Source organism: Leptodactylus fuscus, chromosome 1, assembly GCF_031893055.1.
Source record: "Leptodactylus fuscus isolate aLepFus1 chromosome 1, aLepFus1.hap2, whole genome shotgun sequence".
Lineage (NCBI taxonomy): Eukaryota > Metazoa > Chordata > Amphibia > Anura > Leptodactylidae > Leptodactylus > Leptodactylus fuscus.
The window spans coordinates 28,443,665-28,462,748 of record NC_134265.1 but is presented as its reverse complement, the minus strand read 5'-3'; positions in this window follow the sequence as shown (position 1 = coordinate 28,462,748).

Sequence of the window (19,084 nt, the reverse complement as noted above, 5' to 3'; positions counted from 1 at the left end):
TATAACTACTATAATACTACCTCCTATGTACAAGAATATAACTGCTATAATACTACTCCTATGTACAAGAATATAACTACTATAATACTGCTCCTATGTACAAGAATATAACTGCTATAATACTGCTCCTATGTACAAGAATATAACTACTATAATGCTGCTCCTATGTACAAGAATATAACTACTATAATACTGCTCCTATGTACAAGAATATAACTACTATAATACTACCTCCTATGTACAAGAATATAACTACTATAATACTGCTCCTATGTACAAGAATATAACTACTATAATACTACCTCCTATGTACAAGAATATAACTACTATAATACTGCACCTATGTACAAGAATATAACTACTATAATACTGCTCCTATGTACAAGAATATAACTACTATAATACTACTCCTATGTACAAGAATATAACTACTATAATACTGCTCCTATGTACAAGAATATAACTACTATAATACTACTCCTATGTACAAGAATATAACTACTATAATACTACTCAAATGTACAAGAATATAACTACTATAATACTACTCCTATGTACAAGAATATAACTACTATAATACTACTCCTATGTACAAGAATATAACTACTATAATACTGCACCTATGTACAAGAATATAACTACTATAATACTGCTCCTATGTACAAGAATATAACTACTATAATACTACTCCTATGTACAAGAATATAACTACTATAATACTGCCCCCTATGTACAAGAATATAACTACTATAATATTACCTCCTATTTACAAGAATATAACTACTATAATACTGCTCCTATGTACAAGAATATAACTACTATAATACTACCTCCTATGTACAAGAATATAACTACTATAATACTGCACCTATGTACAAGAATATAACTACTATAATACTGCTCCTATGTACAAGAATATAACTACTATAATACTACTCCTATGTACAAGAATATAACTACTATAATACTGCCCCCTATGTACAAGAATATAACTACTATAATACTGCTCCTATGTACAAGAATATAACTACTATAATACTACCTCCTATGTACAAGAATATAACTACTATAATACTGCTCCTATGTACAAGAATATAACTACTATAATACTACCTCCTATGTACAAGAATATAACTACTATAATACTGCACCTATGTACAAGAATATAACTACTATAATACTGCTCCTATGTACAAGAATATAACTACTATAATACTACTCCTATGTACAAGAATATAACTACTATAATACTGCTCCTATGTACAAGAATATAACTACTATAATACTACTCCTATGTACAAGAATATAACTACTATAATACTACTCAAATGTACAAGAATATAACTACTATAATACTACTCCTATGTACAAGAATATAACTACTATAATACTACCTCCTATGTACAAGAATATAACTACTATAATACTGCACCTATGTACAAGAATATAACTACTATAATACTGCTCCTATGTACAAGAATATAACTACTATAATACTACTCCTATGTACAAGAATATAACTACTATAATACTGCCCCCTATGTACAAGAATATAACTACTATAATATTACCTCCTATTTACAAGAATATAACTACTATAATACTGCTCCTATGTACAAGAATATAACTACTATAATACTACTCCTATGTACAAGAATATAACTACTATAATACTGCCCCCTATGTACAAGAATATAACTACTATAATACTGCTCCTGTGTACAAGAATATAACTACTATAATACTACCTCCTATGTACAAGAATATAACTACTATAATACTGCTCCTGTGTACAAGAATATAACTACTATAATACTGCTCCTGTGTACAAGAATATAACTACTATAATACTACTCCTATGTACAAGAATATAACTACTATAATACTGCTGCTATGTACAAGAATATAACTACTATAATACTGCTCCTATGTACAAGAATATAACTACTATAATACTACCTCCTATGTACAAGAATATAACTACTATAATACTGCTCCTGTGTACAAGAATATAACTACTATAATACTACTCCTATGTACAAGAATATAACTACTATAATACTGCTGCTATGTACAAGAATATAACTACTATAATACTACTCCTATGTACAAGAATATAACTACTATAATACTGCCCCCTATGTACAAGAATATAACTATTATAATACTGCTCCTGTGTACAAGAATATAACTACTATAATACTACCTCCTATGTACAAGAATATAACTACTATAATACTGCTCCTGTGTACAAGAATATAACTACTATAATACTACCTCCTATGTACAAGAATATAACTACTATAATACTGCTCCTGTGTACAAGAATGTGAGCTGAAGGTGAATTATATATTTTTTTGTCTTTCTAAGAAAGTCAGATGGAAATTTCTCAGTCATTTCCACATTGCTGTAATGATGTAGTTGTGCAGATGTTTAGCAGATGGATATTGGAGCAGGTTCTTGGCCATGATGGTGATGCTTCTGCTTCTTCCATCACTTACAGCCTATTCTCCTGCAGTAGAGATGAGAGTTGTCTGGTGCAGATACCGATATGTTATTATTACGGTATATGTTATAATGAATCAGTTCTCAGGGTCATATTACTTGCTATGTTTTCGCTCCCATCTGGCTCTGACGTCTTTATCCTGTTATCACATTCACACTCCTCCAGAAGGAGTCTCTTGGCATGGCTGAGGTTTGTCCTCCAAGAAGCAGATTGGATGCCGGGGAGTCAGGCCACAGCTCAGGACATGGAAACTTGAGAATTTGTCTTGGCTGAGCGTCTCCTGCTATTACATTGAATGCATATTCAGATTGATTTTCCCTCGCAGCAATATTTCCTATTGTCTATTCACACTGCCCCTTTATACAGCTTTATTTGTTTATCTGCTCCAGGAAAAGCTGAGTGACTTGTCAGAATGGCAATATTTATTACTTATTACGATTGGCAATGCTCTCACCTACGCTCCTCCTCTTTCTTGCCGGACAGTCCCAAGGTATATTGGCAGTCTTGCCATTCAGAAGTCTTGGCGAGCTGGGTAATGGCAATTATTGACTGTGGGCACTTTTGTGAAAAACAGAGAGGGCTCTTAGCACATCGTATGAATGTAGCATTGTACATTGTAAAAGACCTTCAGCTGTGCGAGCAGGACTAGGTCAGGTTTTAGCTGCAGGCAATACAGAGGTTAATACCATCGGCTTATTCGTGGGGGATGACATGTACCTTCTGTCTGTAGGAGGAAGCAGATAAGACTTCTCTAATTTACTATGGTCAGGAATGGACCAATCCGGTGCGCTTTATATCACGCCACATGGAATGTTCACAGTTTTCGAGTAACACGCGGTTCCTTGCCTAGTGACATCATCATGTAGTGACATCATCTTCTGCTTAACATTACCCAGTGGTTTTGCTGAGTAACTGGCTGCATATGAGATGATTCAGGAGCGTAATCCTACCAAGAATTTGGATAAACTTTGAAGGCCATGTCCACCTCCTCAGCCATTGCACTATGACTTCATCAAATGCGTCCAAAAAAATTGCAGTTGGTAAAAAAAATCTATCCTAATATATGCAAATTGTGCAGGGGGGGTACATAATGCTGCTCCGCTGAAGTGCACTTTATAGGGGTGATGTAACTAAAGCTTAAAGGGGTATTCTAGTAACAAGAAGTTATCTCCTATACACTGTTAGATCAGTTGCAGTCTGAAAGCTGGGACCCCCAGTAACTATGAAAACGGGGTCCCGAGGTACCCTGCTGCTCTATGCAATTATGTGGCTCTTGTGGTGGTAGACTAGTCCCGTATAATAAAATGGAAGAACATTGTGCATACTTAAAGGGATTGTGACTGAATTCTGGGTTCCCCAGGATCTGGAGGCCAGGGACTAAAAGTCTTTCCTAATACACAAAGGAGGTTTTAAGGAGAATTTCAGTCTCCCTGGTTCCCTGAACACTGGAGGACCCAGCGATTGGACACCTAGTCCCTTGTCCTGTGTATAGACCTCTTTAAGCATGCACAATGTTGCTAACTGCACCACCCCTTTAACTGCATTCCTTTCAGAACCCCTGTTCTTGTCATGGCTGAGGCCCCATGCATAGGGCCAATCCGGATTGGAAAATTGGGTCTGTACATCAGCCCAATATCCAAATAGTCAAGAGTGGAAACGATTATGTCCAATCATTCGCCACTAGTGCGGCGCTAAAGAGTTGATCTCTTTTCTTATCACTGCCTCAGGCTTCGGCTTCATCTTTGCTCTTCTTCATGTTTTTATCATCTTAACAATGTTTGCAAATTCTTATACACAGAAGCAGCTGCGGCAGATAGCAAGACGGGAAACAGGTTTATGTGGCAAGGTCTCCACAAATGTCTCCCAGCTGTACGCCGGCGATCCCTGCCTTTAATGATGGCCGCCGCTTTTATGTTGGAATGGTTTTAATAGATTTCTCTTTATCTCTGGGTTTATAGGATGAGCCTAGTTACAGGGTAGAATGCCTCACTATTATCCGTTACCAGATGTCTCGGCACACGTGGAGCCATCATGTTATATAACGTGTTATCAAACATTACTGCTCACTAGTGCTGCTGGAATTTCAAGCATAACCTTCAACATTTTGCCGTTCCCAAATAAATACCCTGCCCCCTTTGTGGGAACAATTGTGCACGTTTGCAAATAGTTCATATTAAAACCTTGCAATTTTTCCCGTATACAGTTCAATAGTAGACTTATGCATATCCATGGTGACAGATAACAAGCAAACTCTGTACCTAGAAATCAAGGCAGATCTGGCGCGACTGTCACAGCATTCCACTCCGGATTAGGCCCAAATGACTGGTCCTAGTTGGGAGGGACTGTTGCGCCGCGGACGTTCGCGGCTGATTCAGCTGTGGAATCCACAGCAAGATGAGCAAGTACTATTCGAAACAGCCGTTTCGAATAGCATGCACCCATAGGAATGAATGGAAGCGGCCAGCAAGCAGACTTTGCCGGCGGCCGGCCGCTTAACCTCCTGCGCGCCGGCTACGTCCATTCATTCCTATGTGTGCGTGCTATTCGAAACTGGAGTTTCAAATAGTACTCGCTCATCTCTAGTCATGACCACAGACAAGACCTCTGTGTCTAGGAGGCGTACTGCAGTGACATTATCATGGTACCCGTGGTGATCAGACATCTTAACTGTGGTCAGGGCTCCTTGTAGGCCGAAAGCCTAGAAGTTACAGGATTGTAGATCATAAAGCCAATGGCGTCCTCTGCTTCCATGTATTTCTACCGTGTTAGTGTCACAATGTAGTTGAAAGTGCTGCTGGTTTTTACGGCAACCCAATGGTGACTTCTCTTATTCTTCTGGACCTCTCTGCAGCTTTTGACACTGTTGACCATCATCTCCTCCTCACTATGCTCCGCTCAGTCGGCCTCAAGGACACTGTGCTCTCCTGGTTCTCCTCTTATCTCTCAGACTGTACCTTCAGTGTATCATTCGCGGGCTCTGTTTCCTCCCCTCTTTCCCTTGCTGTTGGGGTTCCTCAGGGCTCGGTCCTCGGCCCCCTGCTCTTTTCTCTCTACACAGCCCCCATTGGACAAACCATCGCCAGATTTGGCTTCAGGTACCATCTTTATGCTGATGACACCCAATTATACAAATCTTCCTGTGACATCACCCCTGCACTCATACAGAACACCAGTGACTGTCTCTCTGCTGTCTCTAATATCATGTCCTCGCTCTATCTGAAACTAAATCTCTCTAAGACTGAACTACTACTGTTTCCACCATCTAACAGATCTGTCCCTGATATATCCATTGCAGTCTCAGGCCTTACTATAACTCCTAGGCAGCAGGCCCGCTGCCTCGGGGTCATGTTTGACGCAGACCTTTCCTTCACCCCTCATACTGAATCACTCGCACGCTCATGTCACCTCCACCTCAAAAACATCTCCAGAATACGCCCTTTCCTTACCAGAGATACACTAAAGACACTTATTGTCTCTCTGATTCATTCTCGCCTTGACTACTGTAATTCCTTACTAATCGGTCTTCCCCTTACTAAACTCTCCCCTCTACAATCTATTCTGAATGCAGCGGCCAGGCTCATCTATCAGGCTAGACGCTACAGCGATGCCTCTGGTCTGTGCCAGTCACTACATTGGCTGCCTATTCATTATAGAATAAAATATAAAGTTATCACTCTCATCCACAAGTCTCTCCTTAATGCCGCACCTCCCTACATTTCCTCCCTCATCTCTGTCTACCGCCCAACCCATGTTCTCTGTTCACTCAATGACCTAACACTTACATCCTCTATTATCAGAACCTCCCACGCTCGTATACAAGACTTCTCCTGAGCTGCACCACTTCTCTGGAATGCTGTACCCTGCTGTGGACAATCAGATTAACTCCCAATTTCTACAGCTTCAAACGCAAATTAAAGACACATCTTTTCAGACAGGCCTATCACAATTCCTAATGTAAACCCTTCCGTACTATAATTAGAATCCCCAAAATGTAACCCTCCTCTGTCCCCGCTCCCACATTACCCCATATGATATGATGTCTTTTCAGGCTAACTTTATCTGTCTATGCCCATCCACATGTTACAGGACACCACTAGTGATGGCTCATAAAGTTTTGTTTGTGTAATGACAGTCACCTCTATTACAAAATTGTCTGACCTCTGTATAAGCAATGCCGCCCCTGCTACCTCTTGTGTCACCCCCTCTACCTCATAGATTATAAGCTCTTGCGAGCAGGGCCCTCAGTCCCATTATGTGAAATGACGTTCTTTGTTATGTATCTTTCTGTCTGTATTGAACCCTACTAATTGTACTGCGTTGCAGAATATGTTGGCGCTATATAAATAAAATTTATTATTATTATTATTATTATTATTATAACCCCAAGAAGTCATTGGGGCCCCCAACAGATTTCAGTGCCCTAGACTTGGACATGATCTATCTCCAGATACAGTAGTGTACACACCTCCCAACTTTTGAAGAGTAGAAAGAGGGATAAAACCTGCGGCGCGCTGTGGTAAATTTAGCTCCACCCATTTATGTTCACTCCGCCGATTCTCATTCATTTTTCACATGCTCTCACACAATATAATCCTCCTACAGTCAGCCGTAAATTATATGTCCCCCTCATCTCTCCCCCAGTTTCATATAACCCCTTCATCTGCCCCCAGTTTCATGTCACCCTTCCATCTGCCCCCACTATCATGTCCCCCCATCTCTGCCCACAGTTTCATGTCCCCCCACCTCTGCCCAGTTTCATGCTGTTCTACCTCTCCCCCTTCAACTGCCCAGTTTCATATCCCCCCCCCCCATCTCTGCCCCAGTTTCATGCTGTTCTCCCTCATTCACCTGCCCCCAGTTTCATGGGCCCCCCTTCATTATGTTCCATCTTAATGTTTAACACAAAAAAACACTTATACTCACCTTCCAACGCTCCCCCGCCGCTCTCTCCGCAGTCTCACTCACTCACATAGTTGTAGACGCGATGTGACGTCATCACATCGCGCCTACACATGCAGAAGCCGGAGCGCAGCGTTAAAGCAGGAGCTGAGCTGTGAAAGCTTCTGCTTTAATTGCCTACGTATTCACCTCCGGACGCCGATGAGTTCAAAACCGGGACATACCTCCCGCCGACCGGGACCGCGGGACAGGACACCGAATCCACGAATGTCCCGCGGAATCCAGGACGGTTGGGAGGTATGACATTGTTCTTTTGTAAGCATTTGGAGCCATCCACAGCCATCCTCACAGCACGTTTAAACGTTTCAGATACACGCATGTGTATTCATGAATAAAGTGGTGTTACATAAACAAGATCTACATTGCACCGACATGATCACGTGATCGATTCCACGCGGCCACTAATTATTGTGTATAGAACATTGCAGTAATATATTATGCAAATTGCTGATAACAATCAATACACACTGTATTCATAGGAGATCCTCTCATCATGTATGGAAAGGGTTACATAATATCCAAGATGTAGCAAAGTCAATGCATCGATATAGCTGAAACATCGCAACACGCAAAAATCAATATTGGTAAATGAGATCTTGTCATAAATTAACCGTTTCATGACCGAGCTTCTTTCCCTAATTCATCATGATTAGAAATATTTTCAGGTTATTTAGTTCATGAGTTCATGAGTTTTTAAGAGCTAGAATTTTTTTTTTTGTTCAGGTTATTCAAATAATTTTTGTGTCTTTTTTTGGATTTAAGATTTTTTTGATTTTTATTTGTGCATTTTATTTTTGCCTGCACATTTATTATGGCCTGGACTGGTGCAGGGAATGAGAGCTTTATGAAGAGCCTCTGACCATTTGCTGCGCCATTTGCAGCATCAGTTAGGTGGTGCCGTATTGTTGTCTGCAGTGGGCGCAAGTTATGTTCTACATATCGCTGGCCACTTGATATATGACATCTGAAATGTTGCGGTTAATACAGTGCTGTGCAAAAGTCTTCTCCATGCCGCCGTTCCATAGAAATACCGATTTTTGCCAGTATGCAAATGAGTTCTCTCGCAGCACTGGGGGCGGGCCCCAGGGCTCAAACAGCCCTGGGGGTGTCCCCAATGCTGCCAGAGAACTCTCCAGCACCGCCTCCATCTTCTTCAGGAACGTCATCTTCTTCTGCCTTCTTCCGGCACAGGCTTTGAAACTTGTAGCTAGCCCTCGGGCAGAGCCTACTGCGTATGCCCGCAGCCACAAGAAAAATGGCTGCTTACACAGTAAGTAAGGCCATTTGGAAGAAGACAGAGGAAGATGATGTTCCTGAAGAAGATGGAGGTGGTGCTGGAGAGTTCTCTGGCAGCATTGGGGACGCCCCCAGTGCTGCGAGAGAACTCATTTGCATACCGGCAAATAACAGTATTTCTACGGAACGACGGTGCGGAGAAGACATCTAAAGATAGGAGACGAATATCCTTTCTTAAGGCTATTCCGACGTTTTAGGGACAAAAAATTCATTCTCAATGATAGGATCCCTTTAAGCATCAAGCAATAAAACAATACCGTTCAATAGGGAGGGAAGCCTTGTGCTGCTGTTATGACTAAGGGAAAACAGATTATCTACACAAACCACCATTCCCTGTCGTCATACCAGCAGCACAATGTGGGGAGATGCCAAGTAATCCCCTTATGGAGGGTTTCCTCGACTTACGGAGCAGAGTGCGCGGCTGGATGCTGGTGCAGTGCACCGGCTTTCAGTCGCGGCTACCCGGTTTTTGGATCGGAACCTGAGGCAGCCTCCGCCTCAGGTTCTGATCCAAAAAAACCCGTGTGAACTTACCCTAAGGCTGATGTAACTCCTTAGCACCCGTAACCATCACTATTAAGAATTTGCTGGATGGATGAGGTAGGGGCCCCAGACAAAAGATAGCACCGGGGCCCACAAGACTTTAGTTACCCCACTGCATCCATTCTGTGATGCATTCATGTCTACGGAGGCTTCTGATCTGTTCCGTTCTGAGGACACGGAGCCGATCTTATCCTGCTCCATGTTATCAGAATGGATTGGAAGGCTCTATAGACATGAATGCATCACGCAATACACTTGAGTGATACTTATTGTTCTATGTCACTAGGGTTATTACGAATTTACCCCTTCACTGCCACAACGTTATTATTAATGCCCTGGCCGACCAGATTTAAGTTGCTACAGCGGCCCTCATGTGTCCTGATGTAGAGTATACATGTAGTCAAGTCTAAGTTTCTGGGAATCCAAAAACTAAAAAGTTGAAGCTGAAGCCCTCCGTCCTTGTCAGTTGACAGACTCCTGTTTCAGGGCCCAGATTCCCTTTAGTACATTTGCAGCCATTGCCAGGATCAGGTCATGTCTGTAATGGGATCTCTGCAGAGAAGATTATTGGGTAATTTCGGTATGTGGCAGCGACATAGCCTGGCCGGCGTCCAGATGTATTGTGTATAGGAGGTTACCTAGTAGCCGGGACAGAGACTGCACAGGCTTTATATCACAAAGGCCACAACACTTATTGAACGGCATCCAGACCCTTGGAGACTCAACTTGGGGGGGCCAGAATAATCATAGACGTTACAAGGAGATTAATTAGTTTAATAAAAAAGGATGAAAATATTTGTCCAACTTCACAGTCTCCGGCCGCTTGGCAAATAGAGCCCCATTGTTTCCCTGTGATTTCTGAGTGCTCACTTGTATAAGGGCAACTTCAAAGGGCCGGGGATTTGTGTTAGAATTGGCTTGGATGTAGGAATTAACTCTTTGGGTCTTGGATAGAATATGACATTTATAGAACTTAGGCCTCATGTACACAACTGAGGGTTCAGGCCGAAGGGGAACCCATGTCGGGCTCTAGAGCTCTGTGGAAGGTTCACCTTTTTTGGGTCCAATTGGTGGGAGCTTCGTTGAATGAAGTTTTTGCATTTAATGCAGGGTCGCCCTCGTCAGCTGTAGTCTGGGATACATTTAAAGCTTATATACGGGGGCTTTATATACGTAAGATTAGATCCAAAAAGACCAGTAGCAGACAGCTGACAGGAACGGCCCAGGTAAAGCAAGCTGAGCAGGTATACCTTAATGCACCCACATAGAGACTTAGGCAGGCTTGGGAGTCTGTGGCGACTGAGTATAGGGATCATTTAATGGACATGGCCACGAATAAACGCTTTTTTACTCAACAACGTTTCTTTGCGGAAGGGGAGAGTGCAGGACATTTGCCGTCAGTAGTCATTAGGGCTCAGGGGAGTTCCTCGCATATTGCAAGACTGGAAAGTAGTGATGGGACAGTGATGACCTCGAATGCTGATATAGTAACAGCCATGTACTCCCACTTTGCAGATGTCTATGCCTCTAGATCAGGGGTAGGGAACCTTCGGCTCTCCAGCTGCTGTGAAACTACAACTTCCAACATGCTCCATTCACTTCCATGGGAGTTCCAAGAACAGCAGAGCAAGTATGCATGCTGGGAGTTGTAGTTTTGCAACAGCTGGAGAGCTGTACGTTCCCTACCCCTGCTCTAGATTGACAGCCACTCCAGAGGCTGTGGATGAATACCTACGTGGTATTGCTTTGCCTCGTTTGTCCGACTCCGCCAGAAATCAGCTGGAGGAAGTGCTGTCCATTACTGAACTTGAGGAGGCGGTCCAGTCCCTTCCAAATGACAAGGCCCCTGGGATGGATGGCCTACCAGGAGAGATTTATAAGCAATATGGAGAAATTATGTTACCCCATTTACTCAAAACATTTCAGGATGCGCTGGAGTCTGGGAGACTCCCGGGTTCCACGAGTGAAGTTGTAGTCAGTGGCGTAACTAGAAATGGCGGGGGTCCCGTGGCAAACTTTTTTTTTTTTATTAATTCTTTATTTATGGAAACCAAGTTGAACAGAAGGGAAAACAAAAGGCAGATCAAAACAATGATCAAGTGTAGAACATGACAAAAGGGGCCAGGTTACAACAAGGGCCCTACAGACAAAAACCAAAAGAAAAAATACAACGCATGGGCCGGCTCTCTCCAGAACCAACAAACCGGGAGAGATGCCGACAACTTAATATCAGAGGGGGGGGGGGGGGCTGGGGGGGGAGGAAGAGAAAAAGACCAAGAGGGAAGAGAGGGAAAAAAAACAAGCAACTGCCAGCGAGGGGGGGGGGGGACCCCCGGGAACACACCAGCCACACAGGACCCTATCTAACCCATCACATCTCTGTATGGCCCAGAACCCTGGAAGAGGATCCAGGGAGTCCAGGCCTTCAGGAAAGCCTCGTGAGCGTCACGGAGGGATGCCGTGAGGTCCTCCATGGATTGAATGTCCTCTACCTTACGGATCCAGTGGCGAAGAGACGGGGGGTTGGGGGACTTCCACAGGGCCGGGATGCAGGCTCTAGCAGCATTTATCAGATGCCTGATCGCAGATTTACGATAAGCCTTGCGGGGTATCCCAGACAAGTGCAGGAGAAAACATTCCGGTGTATTAGGAAGAGAAGTTTGATAAATCTGGGTCGTCAGGCGGTGGACACCGTTCCAAAAATCCCGCAAAGCCGAGCAGCTCCAGAAGATGTGAAGGAGTGTCCCCTCCTCCGAACCACAGCGCCAACAAGAGGGAGAGGAGGATGGAAAAAACTTGTGTAACAGGGAAGGGACATGGTACCATCTAGTAAGGATCTTATAACCTGCCTCTTGGTATTTGCAAGCCATAGAACTCTTATGAGCAAGCTCCAAGATCCTAGAGCAGTCCGCATCCGAGAAAGAAAGGTCAAGATCCCTCTCCCATTTGGACAAGAAAGAAGGTCTGTGGTCCGGAGAAGGGGAAACCAACATCGTGTAGAACTCCGAAAGGGAGTGGCGCAGAAGACCAGAGCCAACACAGCCCTTCTCAAAGCCCGTAAGGGGCCTGTCAAAGATACTGGGATCCGGGAAGGAGGAGAGGAAATGGGAAAGCTGTAAACCTCTCCAGGGGCCGAGAGGGGGGAGGGCCATGTCCGATTGAAGTGCTCCAAAGGAGCGCCAGGCTCCATCGGCACGAAAGTGGAGAACCCTCTGCAAACCAGCCTCCGACCACACACGGAACGGGCCCCCGGGAGGTCCCTGCAGGAAAGGCCGGGTTCCCCAGAATCGGGAGGAGAGGGGATGGAGAAGGGGAGAGACAATCCTTACGGAAGAGTGACCGGAACACCCGAAGGGTAGGCCCAATCGTGGGATGGGAGTTAAGGAGAGGGGAGGAGACTGAGTCCAACCAGGGAAGTAGATGTAGCGGGAGGCACGAAAAAGAGTTCTCCAAAGAGATCCATTGTTTGAAGGGGGAGTGGCGGCACCAATCCAAGACTCGATGCAAGAGGGCAGCTTCATAGTAGCGGCGAGGGTCGGGGAGACCCAAGCCCCCCCACTGTTTTGGAAGGGTCAAGATAGAGCGTGCCAATCTCGCGCGCTTACCTTGCCAAACAAATCTGACCAGATCAGAGTAGAGTAATTTAAAAAAGGGGGAATGTGGATTGTGAGAGTTTGAATAAGATAAAGAAATTGAGGCATTACGTTCATTTTATAGATAGCACAACGGCCAAACCAGGTATAAGTGCCCCTAGACCATTTCTTAAGATCGAGGCGAACTGTCTTGAGCAATGGCAGGTAGTTGAGAGTAAAGAGATTGTCAAGAGCGCTAGGAATCCACACGCCTAAATACTTAATGGCCGACCGGGACCATCAAAAAGGAAAGGCAAGGGCGAGAGAGGACCGAAGACCCGCCGGGAGAGAGACGTCTAACGCCTCAGATTTCTGGTAATTAATCTTAAGGTTAGCCAGGTGGGAGAACACTTCCAACTCGGACATCAAGACAGGGAGAGAGGTAGACAGGTCACGTAAAAAGGACATCCGCGTAAGCCGCTATCTTCAGATGCCGTCTCCCCATCTCAATGCCCAACAAGTCAGCGTTGGCCCTAAGCTTTCTGAGAAGGGGCTCCAAAGTGAGAACGAAAATCAAGGGGGAGAGGGGGCAACCCTGACGAGTGCCATTACCTATCGGGAAAGGGGAAGACAGAATCCTATTGACTCTAGTGGATGCCGAAGGGCTGGAGTACAGGGAAGAGATCCAAGCCTTCATAGAGGGGCCAAGGCCAATATGGTCTAAGACCTCAAAAAGGAAGGGCCATCCCACCCAGTCAAATGCCTTCTCCGCATCAGTGGAGAAAAGGCAGAGCGGGAGATTTCGAGAGCGAGCAAAGTGAACAGCGTTAATAACCTTAACGGTATTGTCCCTAGCTTCCCTCGAAGGGATAAAGCCAACCTGGTCGGAATCCACAAGATCAAGAAGAAGAGGGGCCAGACGCGAGGCCAGAACCTTGGAAAAAATCTTCAAGTCTACATTGAGAAGAGAAATAGGTCTATAACTAGAGCAAAGGGCGGGTCCTTCCCCTCTTTATGTATGACAGCAATATGGGCTCTGGTCAAGTCGGGAGGGAGTGGCGCACCCTCAGAGACAGAGTTAATGGCACCCGTCAGGGGGCCTAGGAGCAGGGGCGCGAATTTCTTATAATAAGAAGCGGGGAAGCCGTCAGGTCCAGGGGCCTTACTAGGCTGCATAGATCCGAGAGCCTGCGCAACTTCCTCACCAGTAATGGGGACTTCCAAAGAGAACAAGGCAGCCGCCAACAGATGGGGCAAGCCCGAGTCCCTAAGGTATTGCTTAATTGCCGGAAGGAGCGAAGGACCCGACGGAGCCGCAGGAGGGGGGGATAGATTATACAGACAGCGATAAAAATTGGCAAATTCCTCCGCGATACGATTTGGATCCGTAATACGCGTACCCGAGGGCCCGGCAATAAGAGGGACAAAATTACGGGAATGCTGCTCCCGGAGAGAGCAAGCCAGAGTCCTACTACACTTGTTCCCATACTCATAGAAATGACGGCGACCCCTAGCCAAGAGGCACCGAGTCCTAACATCCAGGCGCTCGCGCAGTTTTTTACGAGCCGAAAAAAGGGCCGTGCGGACGTCCCCCATGGCGAACTTTTGACATGTTTTCCCCCCCCGACACCGAAGACCTCGACCGACCCCCTCCTACGCACTCCTGCGTGTTCTATTATGCCCCATAGTGGCCCTTACACACAGTATTATCCCCCATAGTGGCCCCTGCACACAGTATTATCCCCCATAGTGGCCCCTGCACACAGTATTATCCCCATAGTGTCCCCTTCACACAGTATTATCCCCCATAGTGGCCCCTGCACACAGTATTATGTCCCACAGTGGCCCCTGCACACAGTATTATCCCCCATAGTGGCCCCTGCACACACTATTATGTCCCTTAGTGGTCCCTGCACACAGTATTATGCCCCATAGTGGCCCCTGCACACAGTATTATGTCCCTTAGTGGCCCCTACACACAGTATTATCCCCCATAGTGACCCCTGCACACAGTATAATGCCCCATAGTGGCCCCTGTACACAGTATTATGTCCCTTAGTGGCCCCTGCACACAGTATTATCCCCGATAGTGGCCCCTGCACACAGTATTATGCCCCATAGTGGCCCCTACACACAGTATTATCCTCATAGTGGCCCCTGCACACAGTATTATCCCCCATAGTGTCCCCTGCACACAGTATTATAAGCCACAGTGGCCCATACAGTATAATGCCCCATAGTGGCCCCTGTACACAGTATTATGTCCCTTAGTGGCCCCTGCACACAGTATTATCCCCGATAGTGGCCCCTACACACAGTATTATGTCCCATAGTGGCCCCTGCACACAGTATTATGCCCCATAGTGGCCCCTACACACAGTATTATCCCCATAGTGGCCCCTGCACACAGTATTATCCCCGATAGTGGCCCCTACACACAGTATTATGTCCCATAGTGGCCCCTGCACACAGTATTATGCCCCACTGTGGACACCCATAAACAATTATTATACTCTTATTATACTCTGGGGGTTTTTCAGACCCCAGAATATAATAATCGGAGACCCGGGGGAATAAAAACATAAAAAACTGCTGTTACTTACCTGTCCCCGGCTCCTACGCTGTCTTCTCCGCTGCTGTCCTTGTTCAATGACGTCGGATGTCACATGACCCGGGATGCAGGCCGGGTTCATGTGACGTCAGAGACGTCAGAAAGGACGTCAGGAAGGAGGCCTGGCAGAATCGTGGAGAGGTAAGTAACATGTTTTTTATGTTTCTTACCTCTCCCGGTCCCTTAGTGGCCCCTGCACACAGTATTATCCCCGATAGTGGCCCCTACACACAGTATTATGTCCCATAGTGGCCCCTGCACACAGTATTATCCCCCATAGTGGCCCCTACACACAGTATTATCCCCATAGTGGCCCCTGCACACAGTATTATCCCCCATAGTGTCCCCTGCACACAGTATTATAAGCCATAGTGGCCCCTTCACACAGTATTATCCCCGATAGTGGCCCCTACACACAGTATTATCCCCCATAGTGGCCCCTGCACACAGTATTATCCCCCATAGTGGCCCCTGCACACAGTTTTATCCCCCATAGTGGCCCCTGCACACAGTATTATGCCCCATAGTGGCCCCTGCACACAGTATTATACCCCATAGTGGCCCCTGCACACAGTATCATGACCCATAGTGGCCCCTGCACACAGTATTATCCCCCATAGTGGCCCCTGCACACAGTATCATGACCCATAGTGGCCCCTGCACACAGTATCATGACCCATAGTGGCCCCTGCACACAGTATTATCTCCCATAGTGGCCCCTGCACACAGTATTATGCATCATATTGGCCCCTGCACACAGTATTATGTCCCAGTGTGGACACCCATAAACAATTATTATACTCTGGGGTCTTTTCAGACCCCAGAGTATAATAATTGGAGACCCGGGGGAATAAAAACATAAAAAACTACTGTTTCTTACCTGTCCCCGGGTTCCTACACTGTCGGCCTCTCCTGCCATCCTTCTTCAATGACGTCGGACGTCACATGACCCAGGACGCAGGACGGGTTCATGTGACATCAGAGACGTCAGGAAGGAGGCCTGGCAGAATCGTGGAGAGGTAAGTAACAGTGTTTTTTTATGTTTCTTACCTCTCCCGATCCGCTAATCATTATACTCGGGGATCTGCAAAGACCCCCGAGTATAATGATAGCAGCGGTAGCGGCTGTCACCGGGCCCCTAATGTCCCGGGCCCTGTAGTAGCTGCCTCTGCTGCTATGGCGGTAGTTACGCCACTGGTTGTAGTAATGCTTCTGCCCAAACCGGGGAGGGATCTAGTCCAGACTCCTACAGACCCATTTCTCTTTTGACGGTTGATGTCAAGTTACTAGCTAAAATTCTAGCGACTCGCCTATCAGGGGTTGTTAGGGAGCTGATCCTTCCTGATCAGTCTGGTTGTATGCCTAACTCCTCAGACGGTTATTTCTTAACCTGCAGCTGGCCTCGGCCTCTACTGGCTCTAGGGCAGTGCTGTCGCTTGAAGCTGCCAAAGCTTTTGACAGTGTCGAGTGGACTTATTTATGGGCTGTCCTCAGGGCGATGGGGTTTGGACCTCGGTTTTTAACCTACGTTCAATTGCTATATCATCTCCTGGGGGCCAGACTGCGGGTGAATGGGACGCTGTCGCAGCGTATTCAATTAGGTAGGGGCACCAGATAGGGTTGCCCACTGTCTCCCTTATTATTTGCCCTAGCTATTGAACCCCTAGCCTGCATTCTGCGGGATGCTTCGGATTTTGTGGGCTTCCAATGTGGTGACCTAGAAGAAAAAGTATCATTGTATGCTGATGACATGCTTTTATATCTGGGAGATGTGACTTCCTCGCTCCCACGGGTAATGGCTATAATACAGGATTTTGGGGCTTGGTGTGGACTACGAATAAATTGGGACAAATCGGTCTTGCTACCAGTTGACCCGCTACCGCAGTCGCTACTAACTGACAGACTTCGTTTGCAGAGGGTAGACTCCTTTAAATATCTGGGGGGGGGGGTATCTGCCAGACCTGTGTCGTTTTTGTCTCTAAATTTAGAACCTTTCATAACTAAAATGCGACGTAAAGTGGACTCCTGGTGTAAACTCCCCCTTTCCATAGTAGGGCGCTGTAACTTACTTCAAATGGTCCTTATGCCACAATTATTATATCTCCTTTATAATTCTCCAGTGTGGATACCAATGCAATACTTTAGGAAAATTCATAGTATTGTCAGGGAACAGCAGGACAAGACGGAAGGGGGCTTGGCAGTTCCGAATGCCTGGATTTACTTTTTGGCAGCGCAATTGCAGCAGCTTCAGGGATGGGGACTTCCGCTGGGCTCAGTGAGATCGGGCCATCTATGTGTGCAAGTTACCCCTTGGACTGTTCCGGTGGCTGGTCCCCTACCAACCACTCGTTCTCGTCTCCCTACACTAGCCCTCATACAGTCTATAGGACTCCACAGAGACTGTTCCGTATGCATATCCGTTCTGATGCCAAATGCCCCCGCTGTAGTATGGAACCCGCACATCTCCTGCATATGATGTGGGAGTGTCGGGAGTTAGCCGATTACTGGAGTTAGGTACTGTCCTTGCTTGGTCGGGTGTATTCTATTGCACTTCTGCGATCACCATTAGTTTGCCTCCTAGGTTATTTGGGGGAGGGTGTGGACACGGAAAGCCTGGAATTTATAGGGTTGTCTAGGGTATTGTACCAGGCAAGAAAATTGATTGCTTATCATTGCTTGGACCCGAGTCCTCCTTCTCTAGTGGAATTGATATCTAGAGTTAATAATACTATTAGGCTGGAGAGGGGAGTATATATACAGAGAAAGGCCCAAACTAAATTTTAAAAAATTTGGGGAGCATGGTTGGACACACCCGGCCTTCCCTCCCAGTCTCTGATTAAAGGAAAATGTTTGTTTTGGTACCGTGTTAGCCAGTGGTTATGAAATATGAAAAAAAAACAAAAAAACTTTTTAAGTCTTCAGTAGGTGATAAAGACTACTGAAGACTTAAAAAGTTTTTTTGTTTTTTTTCAGTCTCTGATTAGGAACAGATCTCTCACTTCAACTTTCTCTGTTTCCTTGATCCCCTGAGTGCTATTCTTTGCTTTGAAATCAAAGGAGGTTCGGGAGATTTAGCAGGGGGTCCTAATGGACTCCCCCCCCCCCCCCTCTTTCTATGTCGGATTGTGTCTCCATATTTGCTTTGAATTGTTGCTGTGTTGCTGTTGTTTTATCCATTGTTTGATTTTATGTAAAGAAAAATTTGTTAATAAAAATTATCTGATTGAAAAAATTATCGGAGCGGAGCCTCTGACGTTCCCTCAGTTGTGTGCATGGGGCCTTACGGGATGAGCTTGCTGAAACGTTCAGCAACTTTCTAATCTACTTCGTATTTCAATTCTGCCCCGTTTTCAAAATCTCTGCTTGCTGGCAGTGAATTGATCAGAGGATTCATCTTGATATATACTAGTCCTAATGTAGCGGGTTTCTTAACATTAGCAGCAGGATGGAGTCTTCATGTAGGTGAGGACAATGTGGACAGGTGTCTGGAGAAGTGAGAAGCCAAAGATGTCTGTGTTGCAAACTTTACAAAGACAAGTCACAGCTGGAAGAAGTGGTCATGGCGGTCCAAAGGGAATAGACAGGAAATGTGAACAA